The 23,537-nt window shown below is 36.4% G+C and overlaps 1 pseudogene across 1 annotated transcript; it reads right to left on the bottom strand.

Annotated features, from left to right (window-relative positions):
• Nucleotides 1-604: 604 nt before the first annotated feature.
• Nucleotides 605-22,528, bottom strand: LOC309973969 (solute carrier family 7 member 13-like; annotated as a pseudogene). The gene is made up of 5 exons: nucleotides 21,845-22,528; nucleotides 19,952-20,083; nucleotides 13,487-13,542; nucleotides 4,800-4,949; nucleotides 605-893 (listed from the first exon to the last, which is right to left on the bottom strand). The product of its transcript is annotated as a solute carrier family 7 member 13-like (transcript).
• Nucleotides 22,529-23,537: the final 1,009 nt, after the last annotated feature.

Here is a 23,537-nt window from a genome sequence, read left to right as displayed (position 1 = left end):
GGCTCTGTTTACGTCTTGAATTACTCAAATGAAATGCAAAAACAGCTTCACTGCATCATAAAGTGCTCATTACTTTAATTCAAACAGCACAGAGTTCCCCTCAAAATAAATGACTGTGTCCATCTGTCTATTTCCCTCTGCTAACCTGATTTCCTGCTTTTCTTGGGCTGGTGAGAAACATTTCAAAGACAGCTGATGTAAACTAAGTAGGGAAGTCTCCAGCCCACATCACTGGGTTCTGGAGGACCCCACACAGCGTGGGTGGCAAGGCAACAGTACAGTATCCAGCCTGTGTATGTCATGATGTTCACGGTCCTTAGGCACTTTCACTCTAGAGGTCCATTTTAGGGAAGGATTTGTTGGGAAGCAAATTTTCCCATTTTTGACATTGATTTCATTTTGTATGATCAAATATAATTTTACTTTATCTTTGTAATCCTTTAGATCATGACTGTCATAGAATACAATTTTAATCAAAATCTTGATGATAACACATAATTAAAAGATTTTATGTGAAGGCCAGAAATATAAATTGTATGGAATTCATACATAAAAAGAAGAAAGATGCTTTTAATAAATCAATCATTTGTCAAATATGCATAATTTATTCTTTTTTGGTTGCAGTTGTAGGTGAATTTTTCTGTAAATTTCCTTCTGTTGAAATATATTCATCAACGTCATCAGCAGGCGAAACGTTTAATAGTAACTGTAAAAAGCAAGTTACCTTGTTGAAATACGTAGACCCAAATTAAAATGAACAAAAGGCAAATAAAACAAAAGTTCACTGAGGATAAAAAGAACATAGATATGGTGCATCTTAGGAGACTTGATAATGGGTGTCAAAACCAAGAACAAAGACATGGCCATGGTTCCAATACAAATGGCAAACTTACCTGAGAACAAACATAAATTTGTATTAGAGTCGCCTTGGCGGTTATTACAAATAACATAAAACATTTTATCCACAGACATTTGTTTGCTACTGAGGAAGTTGGTTTTATTAATAAAAAAATATTACCAGGTCTTCCTCCTTTTTATATAAGAGAAAATAATCTGCTGAGAACCTCCTTGGGGTGTGAAATAGCAGAACTGAAGGCTTTTACTTAATAATTTCACCAATTTGCTGACCCTTTGATTTTTTTCATAAGTCCGTGCCACTTGCCCATTCAGATCTCTTGAATGAAGACATCATGAAACATTCCAGACTATTACCATAAAGCATTTTTTCACCATAAAAATTTTCTATTTTCAGGCAATATCAAAATTAATATTTTCTGCACCTCAACCTAATATATAACCTAATATATAACATATATATAATTCATTTGGGGTACATTTTTATTGTAAAAGGACCACAGGGTTCGGATTCACTTTCTCTGATCCTCACTTTTCCCTTAAAATGGGTCTTAACAATGCACACCTTTCAAATTTGTATATCTTAATTTGGACAATTAAAGAATATACAAACACACACTATTATATGTAATTAAAGAATAGTACCTGCAAACAATAAAATGCTTAATTAAATGTTGTTGATTACTGTCTGTTACTATATTTTGTGTAACTCTCTTCTCTTTCCTATTAAACTATGAATCTATTGATGGCATAATTAATGGCCGATTTATCTACATAGCTTTAAAGTGTTTAGAGTAGTGTCTTCCACATTGTAGTTGCTTAGTACATATTTATTGAGTCATTAAATGACTCAGATGCAAGATTATCATTATCTTTCATTTCTTCAGTTTTGAAATATAGATTTCTGTTCCTCACCCTAAGCATTAGAATCCCCAGGGGTGATGTCTAGGAATCTGAATTTATACAAGAAATCCCAGAGTTATTCTTTTTCACAGTTTAGTTTGAAAATCTTAGCTATAAACTGTCTTGGTTGTCTTTTTAAAATTTCTAGTCCAACCCTGTACCTTAGTGTTCTGCTGAGATATTCCTGTGGGTATTCTGCTACCTCCTTTTATCTTATACAAGGTATTGGGTTGGCCAAAAAATTCATCCAGGTTTTTCCATAAAATGTTATGGAAAAATCCGAATGAACTTTTTGGCCAACTTAATACATAATAAAAGGGGCCCCTTGATTGCTTTTAGAATACAGCTTATTGATAAAACAAGGATTGTTTGGAACCTACCTCATTAAAAATAACTTATAAGCCTAGAAATAATAAAAGATATATGGCAAGGTATGCATGCCATAAGCCATTTTACAAGTTAGTGACAAACCACTAACTCAGCTTTAAGTTTTCTAGCAGCCTGCATGAAAAGGGAAGCATGATCTTACAAAGCTTAAGTATTGAAACCAAGCAGGACCCTGTAGGACTCCTGGGCACAAAAGCCTTTCTCTGTCTCCTGGTTCCTGTTTGTAGGAAATAGGCTTAATTTAGCCCCCATGACCTTCCCTGAGTTCCAAAGGGCAGGTTTAAACAGTTGCTAATCAGGAAAGGGAGGGGATGCAGAGACAAGGGAGGAGCAGTCAAGAAACAATAGTGCAAGAAGACCCAAAGAGACATTTCTCCAAAGAAGAAATACAGATGGCCAATAGGCACATGGAAAAGATGCTCAACATCACTAATCATTAGAGAAATGCAAATCAAAATTACAATAAGGTACCACCTCATGCCAGTCAGAATGGCCATATCATTAAAAAGTCTACAAATAACAAATGCTGGAGGGGGTGTGAAGAAAAGGAACCCTCCTACACTGTTGGTGGGAATGTAAGTTGGTGTGGTCACTGTGGAAAATACTGTAGAGGTTCCTCACGAGACTAAAAATAGAGTTACCATATGATCCAGCAATCCCACTCCTGGGCATATATCCAGACAAAACTATAATTCAAAAAGACAAATGCACCCCTATGTTCATAGCAGCACTATTCATATTCACAATAGCCAAGACGTGGAAGCAACCTAAATGTCCATCAACAGATGAATGGTTAAAGATGTGGTACATATATACAATGGAATACTACTCAGCCATAAAAAGAATGAAATAATACCACATTTGCAGCAATATAGATGAAACTAGAGATTATCATACTAAGTAAGTCAGAAAGAGAAAGACAAATATCGTGATATCACTTATATATGGAATCTAAAATATGAGACAAATGAACATATTTATGAAACAGAAACAAAATCAGGGACATAGAGAACAGACTGGTGGTTGCCAAGGGGGAGGGAGTGGGAGAGGGTAGTAGTGGGAGTTTGGGATTAGCAGATACAAACTGGTATATAGAGAATGGATAAAGAGCAAGGTCCTACCTTATAGCACAGGGAACTATATTCAATATCTTATGATAAACCATAATGGAAAAGAATATGAAAAAGAATGTATATAAATGTATAACTGAGTCACTTTACTGTACAGCAGTAATTAACACAACATTGCAATTCAACTATGCTTCAGTAAAAAATAGTAATAAAAAAAGAAACAATAGTGCAAGCTTAGGCCAGGGTCCTGGTTCCTCCTCAAGGGATATACATAACAATACCTTTGAGCTCTTCTGCAGAACTAAAACCCCCACCAAATGGAAGATGTTAACTATGTGATGAAGTATTCTTCATTCCAGAGAGAAGGTCACAGTTCCATAACCTTGAGAATCACTAGACCACCTGATGCCAGAGGATCTCTGGATTGAAGGAATTCATGCCCTGCAGGTACCCTGATCCTTATCAGCAACACCACCCCTTGACTACAAGACTTCTCACAAACCCCCCAGGTTGGCACACACAGCTATGAGGGCATTAGCCTGCTGTGGTCCCCTTTGCCTGGCAAAGCAATAAAGCTGTTCTTTTCTACTTCACCCAAACTCTGTCTCCGAGATTCAATTTGGTGCCGGTATATAGAGGCTGATTGTCAGTGTCAGTGTCTGTAAAGAAAACTAATAATCTGCCTAGAAACACAAGTATTTCTGATACAAATATTAGGAAGAATTTTCTTCAATGGGTCTACATTTAGAGAGACAGTTGCATAACGTAAAAATATATCACTTAATCTCCTTTCAGTAAGTATAGGAATGAGTTGTCAGAGGTTGTTTGGTTAAACACAACATTGGTTAAATCTACAATATAGATGGATGGGCTGTAGTAAACAATTAGAAGAAAAAAATTCTTCCAGAGGCTATGGAAAAATTCTTCCAAATGCTATGAAGCATTTCAGATATAGTTAATATATAGAGAGAGGTTTTGGTGGTTTGAGGAATTGACAGAATACTTATCCCTCAGTCAGTCCTTCATACATATTCTGTCTCTGAGGTAAGCTTTTGAAAGATGAATGAGTTTGCAATTATACTCCTTCACAAATATCTAGAGTGTAGCTCTTCTATATTGGCCATTAAAGCTGGAGACTTATACACTTATAGACATTTGAGTTCAGAAGCCTGAAAAGTCCTAGGCAAGCCTACAAGGTTATCTAAGTTGGTACCAATAAGAGGACACTCAAATAATCATTGGCCCTGGACATTGGTCCATCTCTTCCCCTGAGATCTAGTACAAACATCATACACCCCACATATGGTCCCTGTGGACTCAAATTTCACTAGTTGCATTATAATATAAAAAAGCCTAAGGATCCTCTGCCTTTACTAACAAGGGCCAGTCCTGTGTTTTCTGTCTTGAGATTTCAAATTGAAAATGGTCTAAGAAGCTTATGAACCAGTAAATATAAAATCTATTCTTTAGATCAAATGTTCCTAAAATGGGCTCGAAAGACTTTACATGCAGATGTAAGAAAAAAGTAAAAGTGCAAAATGCTCTTTAGAAAGGTGAAGGGAATTTTTTTCAGGTTTGATTTACCTTATAAGGTCTGGATAGGTGGGACTCCTGGAATCTCAGTTTAAACAAGCCCATCATCATTAGCCCAAGTTGAATCCAATCTGTGAATCCCACATAGTTAATGGGGATTAAGCCTGAGGGAATAATTAAAATGGAGGCAAAGATGAGCATCTGAGCTTCAAGATGGTGGAAGAGTAAGACGTGGAGATCACCTTCCTCCCCACAAATACTTCAGAACTACATCAGAAATACATCCACATGTGGAACAACACCTACAGAGCACCTACTGAACCCTGGCAGAAGACCTCAGACTTCCCAAAAGGCAAGAAACTCCCCACGTACCTGGGTAGGGCAAAAGAAAAAGAAAAAACAGAGACAAAAGAATAGGGATGGGACATGCACCAGTGGGAGGGAGCCGTGAAGGAGGAAGGGTTTCCACACACTAGGAAGCCCCTTCGCGGGCAGAGACTGTGGGTAGTGGGGGGGGAAGCTTCGCGGCCGTGGAGGAGAGCACAGCAACAGGGGTGCGGAGGGCAAAGCGGAGAGATTTCCATACAGAGGATTGGTGCGGATCGGCACTCACGAGCCCGAGAGGCTTGTCTGCTCACCCGCTGGGGCGGGCGGGGCTGGGAGCTGTGACTAGGGCTTCAGAGGTCGGATCCCCTGGTGAGGACTGGGGTTGGCTGCGTGAACACAGCCTGAAGGGGTTAGTGCACCATAGCTAGCCGGCAGGGAGTCCAGAAAAAGTCCGGAGCTGCCGAAGAGGCAAGAGACTTTTCCTTGCCTCTTTGTTTCCTGGTGCGCGAGGAGAGGGGATTAAGAGCACTGCTTAAAGGAGCTCCAGAGGCTGGCGCAAGCTGCGGCTAACAGTGCGGACCCCAGAGACGGGCATGAGATGCTAAGGCTGCTGCTGCCGCCACCAAGAATCCTGTGGGCAAGCACAGGTCACTCTCCACACCTCCCCTCCAGAAGCCTGTGCAGCCCGCCACTGCCAGGGTCCCGGGATCCAGGGACAACTTCCCTGGGAGAACGCACGGTGCACCTCAGGCTAGTGCAACGTCACACCAGCCTCTGTCACTGCAGGCTCGCCCCGAACTCTGTACCCCTCCTTCCCCTATGCCTGAGTGAGGCAGAGCCCTCTAATCAGCTGCTCCTTTAACCCTGTCCTGTATGAGAGAGGAACAGATGCCCTCAGAAGACCTACATGCAGAGGAGTGTCCAAATCCAAAGCTGAACCCCAGGAGCTATGCGAACAAAGAAGAGAAAGGGAAATTTCTCCCAACAGCCTCAGGAGCAGCGGATTAAATCTCCACACTCAACTTGATATACCCTGCATCTGTGGAATACCTTGATAGACAATGAATCATCCCAAATTGAGGAGGTGGACTTGAGGAACAACGATATATATATATTTCCCTTTTTCTCTTTTTCTGAGTGTGTATGTGTATGCTTCTGTGTGTGATTTTGTCTGTATAGCTTTGCTTTTACCATTTGTCCTAAGGTTCCGCCTGTCCGTTTTTTTTTTTAATTTTTTAATTTTTAGTATAGTTTTTAGCACTTGTTATCATTGGTGTATTTGAGTTTGGTTGCTCTCTTCTTTCTTTTTTATAAATTATTTTTTATTTTAATAACTTTATTTTATTTTACTTTATTTAAATTTTATTTTATCTTCTTTCTTTCTTTCTTTCTTTTCTCCCTTTTATTCTGAGCCACGAGGATGACAGGCCCTTGGTGCTCCAGCCAGGCATCAGGGCTGTGCCTCTGAGGTGGGAGAGCGAACTTCAGGACACTGGTCCACAAGAGACCTCCTGGCTGCACGTAATATCAAATGGTGAAAACCTCCCAGACATCTCCATCTCAACGCCAAGACCCAGTTCCACTCAACGAACAGCAAGCTACAGTGCTGGACAACTTGTGCCAAAGAAATAGTAAGACAGGAACACAACCCCATCCATTAGCAGAGAGCCTGCTTAAAATCATAATAAGGCCACAGACACCCCCAAACACACCACTGGATGTGGCCCTGCCCACCAGAAGACAAGATCCACCCTCATCCACCAGAAAACAGGCACTAGTCCCCTCAACCAGGAAACCTACACAACCCACTGAACCAACCTTAGCCACTGGGGACAGACACCAAAAACAACAGGAACAACGAACCTGCAGCCTGCAAAAAGGAGACCCCAAACACAGTACGTTAAGAAAAATGAGAAGACAGAGAAACACACAGCAGATGAAGGAGCAAGGCAAAACCCCACCAGACCTAACAAATGAAGAGGAAATAGGAAGTCTACCTGAAAAAGAATTCAGAATAATGATAGTAAAGATCCAAAATCTTAGAAATAGAACGGAGAAAATACAAGAAACATTTAACAAGGACCTAGAAGAACTAACGAGCAAACAAATAGTGATGAACAACACAATAAATGAAATTAAAAATTCTCTAGAAGGGATCAATAGCAGAATAACTAAGGCTGAAGAACGGATAAGTGACCTGGAAGATAAAATAGTGGAAATAACTACTGCAGAGCAGAATAAAGAAAAAAGAATGAAAAGAATTGACGACAGTCTCAGAGCCCTCTGTGACAACATTAAACGCACCAACATTTGAAATATTGGTGCCCCAGAAAAGAGGAGAAAGAGAAAGGGTCTGAGAAAATATTTGAAGAGATTATAGTCAAAAACATCACTATCATGGGAAAGGAAATAGTTGCCCAAGCAAAGGAAGAGCAGAGACTCCCATACAGGATAAATCCTAGAAGAAACAAGGAAACCAAGACACATTAATCAAACTAACAAATATTAAATACAAAGAAAATATATTAAAAGCAGCAAAGGAAAAGCAACAAATAACATACAAGGAAATTAGCCTAAGGTTATCAGCTGATCTTACAGCAAAAACTCTGCAGGCCAGAAGGGAGAGGCCAGATATATTTAAAGTGATAAAAGGGAAAAACCTAAAACCAACATTACTCTACCCAGCAAGGGCTTCATTCACATTTGATGGAGAAATCAAAAGCTTTACACACAAGCAAAGGCTAAGAGAATTCAACACCACCAAACCAGCTTTACGGCAAATGCTGAAGGAACTTCTCTAGGCTGGAAACACAAGAAAAGGAAAAGACCTACAATAACAAACCCAAAACAATTAAGAAAATGGTAATAGGAACATACATATCGATAATTACCTTAAATGTAAATGGATTAAATTCTCCTACCAAAAGACATAGACTGGCTGAATGGATACAAAAAAAAGACCCGTATATATGCTGTCCACAAAAGACCCACTTCAGACATAGGGACACATACAGACTGAAAGTGAGAGAATGGAAAAAGATATTCCATGCAAATGGAAATCAAAAGAAAGCTGGAGTAGCAACTCTCATATTAGACAAAATAGACTTTAAAAGAAACACTATTACAAGAGACAAAGAAGGACACTACATAACGATCAAGGGATCAATCCAAGAAGAAGGTATAACAATTGTAAATATTTATGCACCCAACATAGGAGCACTCCAAAACATAAGGTAAATACTAACAGCCATAAAAGGGAAAATCAACAGTAACACAATCATAGTCGGGGACTTTAACACCTCACTTTCACCAATGGACAGATCATGCAAAATGAAAATAAATAAGGAAACACAAACTATAAATGATACATTAAACAAGATGGACTTAACTGATATTTATAGGACATTCCATCCAAAACCAACAGAATACACATTCTTCCTAACCGCTCATGGAACGTTCTCTAGGATAGATCATATCTTGTGTCACAAATCAAGCCTTGGTAAATTTAAGAGAATTGAAATCATATCAAGTATCTTTTCCAACCACAATGATATGAGACTAGGTATCAATTACAGGAAAAAACCTGTAAAATATAAAAACATATGGAGGCTAAATAATACACTACTTAGTAACCAAGAGATCACTGAATAAATCAAAGATGAAATTAAAAAAATACGTAGAAACAAATGACAATGAAAACACGATGAACAAAAACCTATGGGATGCAGCAAAAGCAGTTCTAAGCAGGAAGTTTATAGCAATATAATCCTACCTTAAGATACAAGAAACATCTCAAAAAATAACCTAACCTTACACCTACAGCAATTAGAGAAAGAAAACCAAAACCCCCCCAAAGTTAGCAGAAGGAAAGAAATCATAAAAATCAGATCAGAAATAAATGAAAAAGAAATGAAAGAAACAATAGGAAAGATGAATAAAACTAAAAGATGGTTCTTTGAGAAGATAAACAAAACGGATAAACCATTAGCCAAACTCATCAAGAAAACAAGGGAGAAGACTCTAAATCAATAGAATTAGACATGTAAAAGTAACAACTGACACTGCAAAAATACAAAGGATCATGAGAGATTACTACAAGTAACTATATGCTAATAAAATGGACAACCTGGAAGAAATGGACAAATTCTTAGAAATGCACAACGTTCCGAGACTGAACCAGGAAGAAATAGAAAATATGAACAGACCAATCACAAGCACAGATATTGAAACTGGTTAAAAATCTTCCAACAAGCAAAAGCCCAGGACCAGAGGTTTTCACAGGCAAATTCTATGAAACATTTAGAGAAGAGCTAACACCTATCCTTCTCAAACTCTTCCAAAATATAGCAGAGGGAGGAACACTTCCAAACTCATTCTACGAGACCATCATCCCCCTGATACCAAAACCAAACAAAGATGTCACAAAGAAAGAAAACTACAGACCAGTATCACTGATGAACATAGATGCAAAAATCCTCAACAAAATACTAACAAAGGGAATCCAACAGAACATTAAAAGGATCATACACCATGATCAAGTGGGGTTTATCCCAGGAATGCAAGGATTCTTCAGTATAAGCAAATCAATCAATGTGACACACCATATTAACAAATTGAAGGAGAAAATCCATAAGATCATCTCAATAAATGCAGAGAAAGCTTTTGACAAAATTTCAACACCCGTTTATCAAAAAAAAAAAATCAATAAAGTAGGCATAAAGTCAACTTACCTCAACATAATAAAGGTCATATATGACAAACCCACAGTCAACATCATCCTGAATGGTGACAAAGAGAAACCATTTCCACTAAGATCAGGAACAAGACAAGGTTGCCCACTCTCATGACTATTATTCAACATAGTTTTGGAATTTTTAGCCACAACAATCAGATAAGAAAAAGAAATGAAAGGAATCCAAATCAGAAAAGAAGTAAAGCTGTCACTGTTTACAGATGACATGATACTATACATAAAGAATCCTAAAGATGTTACTAGAAAACTACTAGAGCTAATCAATGAATTTGGTAAAGTAGCAGAATACAAAGTTAGTGCACAGAAATCTCTTGCATTCCTATACACTAATGATGAAAAATCTGAAAGTGAAATTAAGAAAACACTCCCATTTACCATTGCAACAAAAAGAATAAAATATCTAGGAATACACCTACCTAAGTAGACAAAAGACCTGTATGCAGAAAACTATGACACCTATAAAAGAAATTAAAGATGATACAAACAGATGTGAGATATACCATGTTCTTGGATTGGAAGAATCAATATTGTGAAAATGACTCTACTACCCAAAGCAATCTATAGATTCAATGCAATCCCTATCAAACTACCACTGGCATTTTTCACACAACTGGAGCAAAAAATTTCACAATTTGTATGGAAACACAAAAGACCCCGAATAGCCAAAGCAATCTTGAGAATGCAAAATGGAGCTAGAGGAATCATGCTCCCTGACTTCAGACTATACTACAAAGCTACAGTAATCAAGACAGTGTGGTACTGGCACAAAAACAGAAATATAGATCAGTGGAACAGGATAGAAAGCCCAGAGGTAAACCCACACACCTATGGTCACCTTATCTTTGATAAAGGAGGCAAGAATATACAGTGGAGAAAAGACAGCCACTTCAGTATATGGTGCTGGGAAAACTGAACAGCTACATGTAAAAGAATGAAATTAGAACACTCCCAAACACCATACACAAAAGTAATCTTAAAATGGATTAAAACGTACATGTAAGGCCAGAAACTATCAAACTGTTAGAGGAAAACATAGGTAGAACACTCTATGACATAAATCACAGCAAGATCCTTTTTCACCCACCACCTAGAGAAATGGAAATAGAAAGAAAAATAAACAAATGAGACCTAATGAAACTTAAAATCTTTTGCACAGCAAAGGAAACCATAAGCAAGATGAAAAGACAACCCTCAGAATGGGAGAAAATATTTGAAAATGAAGCAAGTGATAAAGGATTAATCTCCAAAATTTACAAGCAGCTCATGCAGCTCAATATCAAAAAAACAAACAACCCAATCCAAAAATGGGCAGAAGACCTAAATAGACATTTCTCCAAAGAAGATATACAGATTTCCAACAAACACATGAAAGAATGCTCAACATCATTAATCATTAGAGAAATGCAAATCAAAACTACAATGAGATATCATCTCACACCAGTCAGAATGGCCATCATCAAAAATCTACCAACAATAAATGTGGAAGAGGGTGTGGAGAAAAGGGAACCCTCTTGCACTGTTGGTGAGAATGTAAATTGATACAGCCACTATGGAGAACAGTATAGAGGTCCCTTAAAAAGCTAAAAATAGAACTACCATGTGACCCAGCAATCCCACTACTGGGCATATACACTGAGAAAACCATAAGTCAAAAGAGTCATTTACCAAAATGCTCATTGCAGCTCTATTTACAATAGTCAGGACATGGAAGCAACCTAAGTGTCCATGAACAGTTGAATGGATAAAGAAGATGTCGCACATATATACAATGGAATATTACTCAGTCATAAAAAGAAACAAAACTGAGTTATTTTTAGTGAGGTGGATGGACCTAGCGTCTGTCATACAGTGTGAAGTATGTCAGAAAGAGAAAAACAAATACTGTATGCTAACACATATATATGGAATCTAAAAAAAAAAAAATCATGAAAAACCTAGGGGCAAGACGGGAATAAAGACACAGACCTATTAGAGAATCGACTCTAGCATACAGTGAGGGGGAAGGGTAAGCTGAGATAAAGTGAGAGAGTGGCATGGACATATATACACTACCAAATGTAAAATAGCTAGTGGGAAGCAGTCGCATAGCACAGGGAGATCAGCTCGGTGTTTTGTGACCACCTAGAGGGGTGGGTTAGGGTGGGTGGGAGGGAGACGCAAGAGGGAAGAGATATGAGGACATGTGTATACGTATAACTGATTCACTTTGTTATAAAGCAGAAACTAACACACCATTGTAAAGCAATTATACTCCAGTAAAGAGGTTTATAAAAAAAAAAAGAAAAGCCACTAATTATGTAACTGACAAAATGTTGGTACTGTATAGTATTTTTAATTAATTAACTTAGCAAGCATTAAATTGTAATTGTCGCAAAGACAAAGGAGTAGTAGTAGTACATTGAAACTGCTTTTTATCTAAATGAGGAAGTTCCCTTCTATCCCTATTTTTTTTCCAAAATATTCTAAAAATCATGGAGTGTTCCATTTTGTCAAATGCTTTTTATGAATCTCAATATTATAATGAGATCTTTGTTAGTTACCATATTAGTAAAACATTAATTGATTTTGGGATGTTAAACCAACCAATGGTAAACCTCACTTGTTCATGGTGTATAATCCTTTTTTATATGTTTCTGGATTCAACTTACCAATGTTTTTAAGAATTTTTGCATTGTAGTTCATAGAACAATACATGTTGTATATAACATTTGTATGTAATTTTCTTTCTTTGTGAAAATAATTATTCTGGCTTGGTATCATAGAAATACTTTTTCCATAAAATAAATTGGGAAGCATTCCCTCTTCTGTTTTCTGAAAGAGTTTGTTTAGGAGTGGCATTATTTCTTTCTTAAATGTTTGATACAATTCATCAGAGAAGCTACTGGGGCCTGGGATTTGATTTGTGGGAAGATTTTAAATTATTAATTCAATTTGTTTTCTTAATATAAATCTATTCCTATATTCTCTGTCTTCTGGAGGCAGTTTTGTTAATTCGAGATTAAAAATGTATCTTAGTGGCACAAAGCCACTCTCTTTTTCCATGGTCTCTCCTCCTCTCTCCCTTAACCTCAGGTGTCTTGAGGAGAAAGATGATTAGGGGTGTGACTGAGGTCTCCCTGCCCTGAGGCTATACCCATCCAAATATACTGGGAAACTTTATGAAGGCTTTTAGATATGGGTTCCCAAGTACCAACAAACCCAGGAATGGGGAGTGAGGGCTAGATTCAGCTAAGGGGATCTGGATAGAATTCACAGTGCAGAAGTGAAGCCCTCTACCCACAGAAATTCCTTCGTGAATAAAGCACTTTTGGCAAATTCAAAGTACTGTATTATCATGGCTTCCACTTTTGGATATATTTTTGGTATTTATATTTTAGATGCTTGTACTATAAATGATCAAAAAGTCCAGAGGCAATTCTCCTGTTCAGGTAGAGATGCAAGTGGAGAGTATTAGACATGTGTGTTCCTTCCAAACCCTCTCCTTCTTCCTCCTTTTGTGGTTCAACAAAACAACATAGAATCTCAGTAGGAGAAAGATCACAGACCTGATTGAAAACTTAAAGGCAGCAGGGGGGGTGGTAAAAGATGCAATATCTCAATATAACTATGCCCAGTGACAAAAGCTACTGGGAGCTGGAGCTTTACAGTGGATTATTACCAAATGCTCAATTGTTGCTCCTATAGCCCCATTTGTGGTTATTCCAGACATTGTGACTGTAATGGAAAAAATCACTGAATAGATTGATGCCGGCTGGTATTCTGTCTCAAATATTACCAACATTTCTTTTCTATCTCACTTGCTCAACATACTTTCAGAGTATTCCCCTAGGGATTCCTAAACTCCCCTGATATTTGCCACCAGTTGGTGTTCAGGATTTTGCAAGATATCCAAAGTTTATACTGTATTGTCTGCCCTCCGATATCCACAGTTTATACTGTATTGTTCATGTCCAGTTGGTGGGCAAGTCAAAAGCCTCAGTCTAAACAGATCTGAGTTGGTATTGTTACACTTCTACCAACAGGCTGATGAATCCCAACAATATTTACAGTACTGCTTGCCAAGTAAGGTTTCTGGGGAACATGTGGGTAAATTCACAACACTCAGTCTCTCTGGTAGTCTAGAAAAATATTGTCTCTGGTCCCCTACTACTAAAAGAAAACCCAGCACCTTACGGATACTTTGTGTGTTGTAGATTGTATGTGTCTCACTTGGGCACTCTACTTGGTCTTCTGTATCAGCTAATTCACAGATCAGTATCCTTTGAGTGGAGGAACAAATCAACAGGTGGTATTGAAAGCTGCCCAGCAAACTATGGCACACTTTCTACCTTTCGGGATCCACAACCATAATTACTCCTTTGACCTAGAAGTCTCTGTGATTGATGATTTTTTTTATTGAATTTCCTGGCAAAGAGAGGCACCTTATAGCTGGAGGTAGCCCTTGAGGTTTTTGGCTTGTTTCCTCCTTGGCACAGTTACCAGGTAAAATCCTTTTGAAAAAAATATTAGCTTGATACTGGGATATTGTAAAACTGAACACTTGACTCATGGAGACCTTGTGACTTTCCAGCCTAATATTCTCATTTTGGGATGAATCAAATTGTATTCAATTATTAAAAAGGTATGAAGAGCCCAACAAATCTCTCTTATCAAATGGAAATGGCATATTCAAGAACATAGCTAGCCTGGCCCAGTGACATTTTGGTTTTGCATGAAAAAGTATAAGCTATATCCCACCTGAATCCTCTTGTTGGATTGACATGGTCATAGATTACAAGGATAATGACTGCTTGGTTGAGTACCTGCTTTACTAAGTTCTATTACAGTGGCAATTGTGGGAGCCCAGGAGGGAACATTGAGACTCTGAAAAATACGGGGATGGAAGGACAATAATGATCTTTTGTCTTTTAGAGCCATTCCTGGAACCTACCTTCTGAAGAAAGACTTATAAAAGATACTATAAAAGATTTGGATTCCCTAAGTTTGGGGATCTTCTACTGTCATGTGGAAGTATCACCTGGCCTTCTTTGCTTTGTCTTGTGGGAATTGAGGTTTGGGAACCAGTATAAAAATGACATTCTAGGGGCTTCCCTGATGGCGCAGTGGTTGAGAGTCCGCCTGCCGATGCAGGGGACGCGGGTTCGTGCCCCGGTCTGGGAAGATCCCACATGCCGCGGAGCGGCTGGGCCCGTGAGCCATGGCCGCTGAGCCTGCGCGTCCGGAGCCTATGCTCCGCAACGGGAGAGGCCACAACAGTGAGAGGCCCACGTACCGCAAAAAAAAAAAAAAAAAAAAAAAAAAAAAAAAAAAAATGACATTCTAGCTACTGCTATTGTTATGAAAAATAAATTGTCTTTGTCTCCATTTCCAGCCTCCCTGAAACTGTGCCAGGCTAACTTATAAGCTTTCAATCAGGGTTAAATCTTCATAGTTGTTGAGAGTCTTGTGATTTCTTACTTGACCCATGGGTTATTTAGAAGTGTGTTGTTTAATTTCCAAATATGTGGGATTTCCCAAATTACATTCCGTTGTTGGTTTCTATTTTGTTTCTGCTGCTGTTGAAGGAAATATTTTGTGTGATAGAAACCTTCTCAAATTTTTTGAGACTTGTTTTATATCCTAGAATTAGGTCTATCCTAGACAATGTCCCATAAGTGCTTGAAATAAATGTATATTCTGCTTCTGTTTGGTGGAGTGATCTATAAATGTCAATTAGATCAGTTTGATTGATAGTGCTGCTCAGATCTTCTATATCCTTATTGACTTTCTATCTAGTTATTGAGTGATATACTGATATCTGCAACTATAGTTGCTGAATTGCCTATTTCTCCTTTCAGTTACATTAGTATGGCTTCATGTATTTTGGGGCTGTGTTATTAGGCATGTATACATTTATAATTGTTACATCTTCCTTATACATTGACCCTTTTATCATTATGAAATGCCTTTCTTTGTCTCTAGCAATATTTTTGTCTTAAAGTTATTTTGTTTCTTATTAATATTACTATTCCTAGCTTTCTTACAGTTAATGTTTACACGTATAAATTTTTCCATTCTTTTACTTTATACTTAATTGTGATTTTGAATCTAAAGTGTGTCTCATTTCGACAGCATATAGTTTGATTGATGATTTTAACCAGTGTGACAGTCTCTGCCTTTTTATTGCAGTGTTTAACCTATTCTCATTTAATATTATTGATATTGTTGTATTTACATCTGTCATTTTGCTATTTGTTTTAATGTCTTTTTGTTCTTCTATTCTTCCTTTACTGTCTCCTTTAGTGTTAAACAGATATTCTTCTTTTTTTTTTTTTCTGCACCATATGGCTTGTGGGATCTTAGTTCCTCAACCAGGGATCAAACTTAGTCCCTGGCAGTGAATGTGCTGAGTCCTAACTATTCCAGCCAGGGAATTCCCTAAACAGATATTCTTTTCTTAAAATTAATTAATTTATTTAGTTTTGGCTGCGTTGGGTCTTCATTGCTGTGCACGGGCTTTCTCTAGTTGCAGTGAGTGGGGGTTACTCTTCACTGCGGTGCACGGGCTTCTCATTTTTGTGTCTCTTGTTGTGGAGCACGGAATCTAGGCACATGGACTTCAGTAGTTGTGGCACATGGGCTCAGTAGTTGGGGCTTGTGGGCTCTAGAGCACAGGCTCAGTAGTTGTGGTGCATGGGCTTAGTTGCTCCATGGCATGTGGGATCTTCTCGGACCAGGGATTAAACCCATGTCCCCTGCATTAACAGGTGGATTCTTAATGACTGCACCACCAGGGAAGTCCCTAAACAGATATTCTTAATGTGACATTTTAATTACTCTGTTGATTTGTTGAGTTATTTTCTTAGTGGTTGGTCTGGTAATTACAACATGCACCTTTAATTTCATCAAAATCAATTTCAAGTTAATTTCAGTAAAATATGGCAACTTTACTCCACTATAGCTCATTTCCTTCTGTTTTCTTTGTGTTATTTTTGTCATATATATTACATCTATACATTTTATAAACCCTACACTTAAGTTTCAGAGTTATTGCTTAAAATAATCTTAGGTATTTTTTTAAAATTCAAAGAAAAATGTGTATACACACATATAGAGTCTTTTATATTTACCCATATACTTACTGTTTCTGGTTCTCTTTCTTCCTTCCTTTTCATTCAGATTACTTTCTTCAGCCTGAAGAATTTCCTTCAGTAAGTCTGCTAGCAATGAATTCTCTCAGTTTTTGTTTCTCTGGTGATGTATTTATTTTGCCTTCACTTATGAAGCATATTATCACTTGATATCATATTCTTGGTTGACAGGATTTTTTTTTCCCTTTCAGCACTTTAACTGTCATTCCACTGCTATTTGGCCTCCATTTTTAAAAATAACTCAATTGTTAATTGTATTATCACTTCCCTGTATACAATGAGTAGTTTTTCTCTTGCTGCTTTCTCTTTTGCTTTGCTTTGGCTTTCACAATTTGGCTTTTATAGGTATAGGTTTGATCCTCTTTGTATTTATTGTGGGGTCATTGAGTTTCTTGGATCTATTTATTAATGTTTTTCATCAGTTTTCAGAATTTCCAAGCCATTATTTCTTCATACATTTTCCTGAGTTGTTGTTGTTTTTGTAACTTGCCTGGTAAACTCATAAATCCTGTTTTCTTCATGGTGTGAAGCTACTATGTCTTCTCATATTTTAATTCTTAATTTTAATTTTCATGTTTGGATTCCTAGAGGTTGCTACTGTTAGCTGCATAGCTTAGTGGTCAGTTAATGATTTGAGCAGAATTTATGCTCAAACATCTCAAATCCATAAGGCTTCCATACTTTCACAGTCAATCTGTGTGCATGTTGGGAGGCACATTCAAAGTTCAGCCAGTTTTCAAGTTGCTTTGGCTTTTACTTACTTCCTGACTCTCGTGGTTTTCCCCTGCAGTTCCCCAGTCAGCCAGGGATGTGTGAAGAGTTTATCTAGCTCCTCTCTGACACTCTTACTTCAAGGGCATACTTGTTGAAAATTGACTGGTTTGATGATAGCCCCAAACTGGATCGCAAACTCGGGCTAGCAAAGATATGGGCTTAATCTGTATGTGTCCTACTGAATTCACTACATTTTGAAGATAGTTCTGTGGGTTTTCACCCTCTGACTCAAACTGAGTTTACTAATGTAAACATGTCTTGTCTAAAATTTTTAAATGAAAATGAAACTATTTACTATCTTTCTACTCTATAAAATTTGGGAAGTCACAGGTTTTATTTTCTAACATCAAAGGGCTAATTTCACTGAAAAATATTACTTTCCTTTGGATGTTTAGGATCACCACAGAGTATTTTTTCCTTGTGTTTTAACCACTATAATTCACATAACTTGATTTTGTAGATTCTATAAAGTGAATTTTCTTACTCTAATTATGCTATGCAATACAAAGGGCAACAATTTTTCTCCCTATTTTACTGACATGAGAATTGAAACCAAGAGTTATTGAATCCTTACCAAGTGAAAAAAGCTGCAATATCTGAAAGGTGATTTTTGCAGTTAGGTCTTTTTATTTCAAATATATGGCTGTTTTAATTAATCTGTGATCTTTCTGAAGCAGAATATTATTGTGCAATAGGTGTTCCAGAGTTCCTTCACATATATTTTCACATTTGTTATTACTACTAATGAGTGATATGACCAAATAATATACTCATCTCATTTTATTTATTATATTAAAAAAATTAAGTATAGTTGATTTAGAATATCATGTTACTTTTTGGTGTACAGAAAATGATTCAGTTATATATATAAAATCTGGAATATATATATGTATATATTCCAGATTCTTTTCCATTATAGGTTATTATAAGATATTGAATACAGTTCTCTGTGCTATACAGTAAATCCTTGTTGTTTATCTCTTTTATATATAGTGATGTATATCTGTTAATACTATTTTCCTAATTTATTCCTCCCCCCAGTTTCCCCTTTGGTAACCATAGTTTGTTTTTTATATCTGTGAGTCTGTTTCTGTTTTGTAAAATAAATTCACTTGTATTGATTTTTAGATCCTACATATAACTGATATCATATATTTGTCTTTCTCTGTCTAACTTACTTCACTCAGTATGATAATGTCTAGGTCCATCCATGTTACTGCAAAAGGCAATATTTCATTCTATTTTATGGCTGAATAATATTCCAGTGTGTCTGTCTATCATCTATCTATCTATCTATCTACCCCATCTTCTATATCCATTCATCTGTTGATGAACATTTAGGTTGCATCCATGTCTTGGCTATTGTAAATAGTGTCATTTTAGAGTTGAGATAACTGAGGAGCCTCAAGCTTGGATGTAGTATAGGCCTTATTTTTATTTTCATTATTTTTCTTTATAATGAGAGCCTATTATTGATTTTCTTTTATCTTTAGGGCCTTATGATAACTGGAAATGTAAAGTTTTAAACATATATACTTTATTAATATATTTGTTTAGATATATTAAGTTCAATTGAGAATTGAGGCTCTTTCAGTTTGTCTATTTTTAGAGCAAAAAATTAGTTTCTTTACTATAAAGTAGTAATTCTTAAAAATTCTGAAAATTTGAATCATTTTTATGGTAAACTGAAATTATATATCTCTATATAGATATATATATATTGTGGAAGGATTCATTTCTACTTCAGTAATAAAAAAAGTTAAGTACTCAAGGTCTGTATAGATTTTGGGGATATGCCTAGAGACAGAGTATGAGTTATATTTCCTGGAGGCAAATGCTATCCCAGAGCACCCATATGCACCTTATTAAGTATATTCCAAGGGATTTTGATAAGTATTCTCATATTTTCTATTCTATTCTATTCGATTCTATTCTGTTCTATTCTATTCTTTCCATTGTGTTCTGCTTTTTTTCCTTTTACAATTCTTGGTGTTTTCCATATTTTTGCTCATAAACTTTACCCTTTACTATATGCTCAAAAGAGATTGCTTGACCTTTTGAACTTTTACCTTTAAATAAATAGATAAATAAATAACCAGACATGAACTAATCTAGCATAATTCTCTTAAAGTATGCAAAAAATCCACTGTACATTAGAAACTCCCTTTATTCAGTAGAATGAAACAGAGTGTCTTCCCTCTGGTTCTGTGTAGCCATACCTGAGGACATGATTTCCTTTGGAGTCAGGACGGCTAGGTGGGAAATGTTAACCAATAAGTAGATCAGTGCCACATGGATAAGTGCAGTAATCACACATTTGGGGATATTCTCACTAGGGTTTTTCAGCTCTCCTGCAAAAAAAAAGTGCCACACATAAAAAATGGCTAATTATATAATCTTTGAAAGTGGCTTCAATATAACACATAGTAAGTAAAAGAAATGACTGCACACAGCAAGAGTTCATTTTTGTTGAATGTTTATTTACCAATCTTGGGCAAATTATTGATTCTAGTAGTAACAGAATTTTGCTAAATTCTGGGTTTTAATGTTGTATCTCTGATATACTCAACATGAGCTTTTTTGGATAAGAAAATAACTCTGAAAACCTGGATTCTAGGCCAGGAGGACTGGAGCAAATCTTCCCTTACCTTACGGCCATCACTGTATTCAACAGAACTACAAGTATGTGTTAATGAAGGGCTGGAATAGCTCATCTGTTAATCTGGTCACAATATTCTAGGACTTTAGGGTAGACTCTCCTGCTCTTTTCGCTCCTTGGATTAAGATTCTAGACTAGTTAAACCTTAAATTAAACTTGAATGTATATTGCCAACACCAAAATTGACATATATGTTTACTTGGAAAATACAAAATTATATTATTAACTCACAGTATGCAACTCCTTCAAAATAATTCATAAGTATTAAAAAGTAAAATGCAAAATAAGACCATAAAGATTTAGAGAAAGAAGCACAGATATATATTTATCTAAACCTTGAGATGGGGAAAGACTTTTCAAGTATGAAAACAATGAAAAATTAAAAGATGGATAGTTTGATACTTATAGGTATTATTTAAATAACTAAATAAACATAAATAAATTCTAGTCTTTAAAACTGAAATTTTTAAAATCTTATGAACAAAATAAAAAGCAAACAAACTGGGAAAACCATTTACCTATCTTACAAGGAAGAAACATAAATGGTCATGAACATTTGCAAAATCCTTCCCACCCATTAGAAATTGAATAAAAATGAGTTATAACACTGAAATTTGATTTTCACAACTTTAGGTGACTAAAGAATGAACAAGGTTTGATGAAGCCAAGTCTAGTCATTTTAATTCAACTAATAGATATATTTGTAGAGCCTTTCTGGAAGACAATTTGGCAATATTTCTCAAGACATTTCTAAATATTTGTATGCTTTACTTATTAATTTTACTTCAAGATTTTTTCTAATAAAGCAATGAGAAACCCACAAAAATTTACATAAAAGGATGCTGATTGGAACAATAAGTATAAAATTTTAAAGTGGAAAACTAGAAACAACTCTGGGATCCAACAATGGGAAAAAGTTTGAAAAATGGTCAAATTACATATGATAGAATACTGTGTATTCATTTAAAAGCATTTATGTTTAATAATATTTTGAATTCTCACTATGTGCTTTAGGTAAAATAAAGTTATAAGGGTATATGTGCAGTGTGACCCCCACATGTGTGTACATACAAGATAATTGGTTACAGGTAATCTTTATTTTAATTTATATCTTCTGTATTTAAAATTTTTCTCTGATGAGTGTTGTTATAACTACAAAGTGTAAACTATTAAAATATTTGTTCAGTAAAAAAATGCAATTGTCTTGGAGTCCTTAAGCTGTGTCACTTCTATGTTTCCATTTGTAAACACCTGGAAAATATTTCACTTTCCAAAGCTGGAAAGACACATTTGTAGAGAGTTTAATGCATTTCCACCCACTCACTTGATAAAAGCAAGAGAGAAACACATTATATTAAAACAATGTAGTATTCCTTTCTTAGAATTAAGCTGATTAACCGTTGTATGTTTATAGCGTGGTGGTGTTTTTTATAATTTAAGAAAATGACTTTACCTGCTATTCGAACAAGGACTCCCCAGCCATAATATGCATATAATCCTTGTAAGAAGGCTTCAGCAATCTGTGAGGCATCTGAAACTTCAGCATCGAAAGCTTTCTCAAACCTGCCTAAGTTCTCTTTTCTTCCTCTCACCAGTAACACGATTCCAGTTAGAGATACGAAGCAGAGTACTGTCATTTTCACAACTGTACTGACAGTCTGAAACCAAGTCACCTCCTTCACTCCTCGATCATTCAGAATTCCCAAGCACCATAAAATGGCCAATGCTAAACATTTCTTTGGCATCTCAGGAACAAAACATCCAGGATAGAAAGGCTGCATTATATACCCTGCTAGTAAAAAGCCACGTGCAGCAGCTCCTGCTGGGGTACTAAATAGATTGATCCAGAGATAGAAGAAAGCAATAAAGGGTCCAAGAGATCTCTTGAGGAAATAATACTGTGCTCCACTTCTAGGGAATATGGTCCCCAGCTCTGTGTGACTAAGGGCAGCCATCATAGACACTATGGCGCAAGCAGCCCAAATACTTAGGGAGACCCCCACATTGAGTGAAGAGTATGTTAACACCCCTTTAGGAGCAGCAAATCTTCCTGCACCCATTATGATACTGAATAAAAAATCGTTCCATGGAAATACCTTATTACCCGTTGAAGCTGAGTACTTTCTCCCATCTTCATTTTCTTAAGTCTGAAACTTAAATTTAAAAACTAACATAAATTCACAGTTTTTACTCTGTTCATACTTGTGAAAGGCTTCAGCCGATCTTCTTATAGTTAAGTGCCTTACTTTCCTCCTCCTTTCTTACTCAAATAGATTTTGTCACAGCCCTTAACATAATAAAAAATTTAACTTGTGAGTAAATTGAACTAAAGTGTCTGAGATAATAGTAGAGTTATGTTTTACATGTTAAGCATTTAAACAGTTATGCACAATTAAACATTTTAGACACAGCTAATTGGGAATGAGATGAAAAATTCCAAGTCAGGTTTCTTCTATGGATATGTAACCTCGTTAATTTTGATCCTTAAACAAGTAATTTTTAAAGTTTGTACCATAAGGAAGTTAAAGAATGACAAAAAATCCAAGGTTTGAATCACATGTTTGCCACTTGTTAGCAGATCTTGGTTTGAATCACACACACATCTGCCACTTACTAGCACATCTATGTCACTCAATGACTTTCGATTTTGTTATTTTGAAAAAGGGACTGATAATCCTTATTTTTTTCTTTAATAGAATTAAATAAGGTAATTTATTGATGAAGCAAATACTAATACAAAACTCCTGGTAGTATACCTGACATACCTTAGGGATCCATAAATGTTAGTTTCATAATTTGGTTATTTTAATTTTCACTATCTGCATTATATACAGAGTGCTTCAGCTTCTCTAAGGTCCTTTAAAAACATTTTGTAGTTAGTTGCAAATTAGACTCAGTTTTTGACAAACAGGTCACTTAGTACACATATGTAGGGTTTTACATTTCCCTGGTTCATTATCTAGTAGGGGCATGATTCATCTTTTCAGCATTATTTACTTTTTTCTATATTTTCAGCTACTTATTGACTTAGGGCACACTCTTCTGAGCATCTGCTTTTTGCCTGGTACAGTGTGAATCAGTGCATGTGCAGGAATGACTAAGACAAGGTCTGGATATTGTTCACCATTTTACCCTGGCATCTGGCC

The sequence above is a fragment of the Leucopleurus acutus genome (genome assembly GCF_964270905.1).
Source record: "Leucopleurus acutus genome assembly, chromosome: 17".
Lineage (NCBI taxonomy): Eukaryota > Metazoa > Chordata > Mammalia > Artiodactyla > Delphinidae > Leucopleurus > Leucopleurus acutus.
The sequence above is the reverse complement of the archived record's forward strand: the minus strand, read 5'-3'. Positions and strand labels throughout refer to the sequence as shown.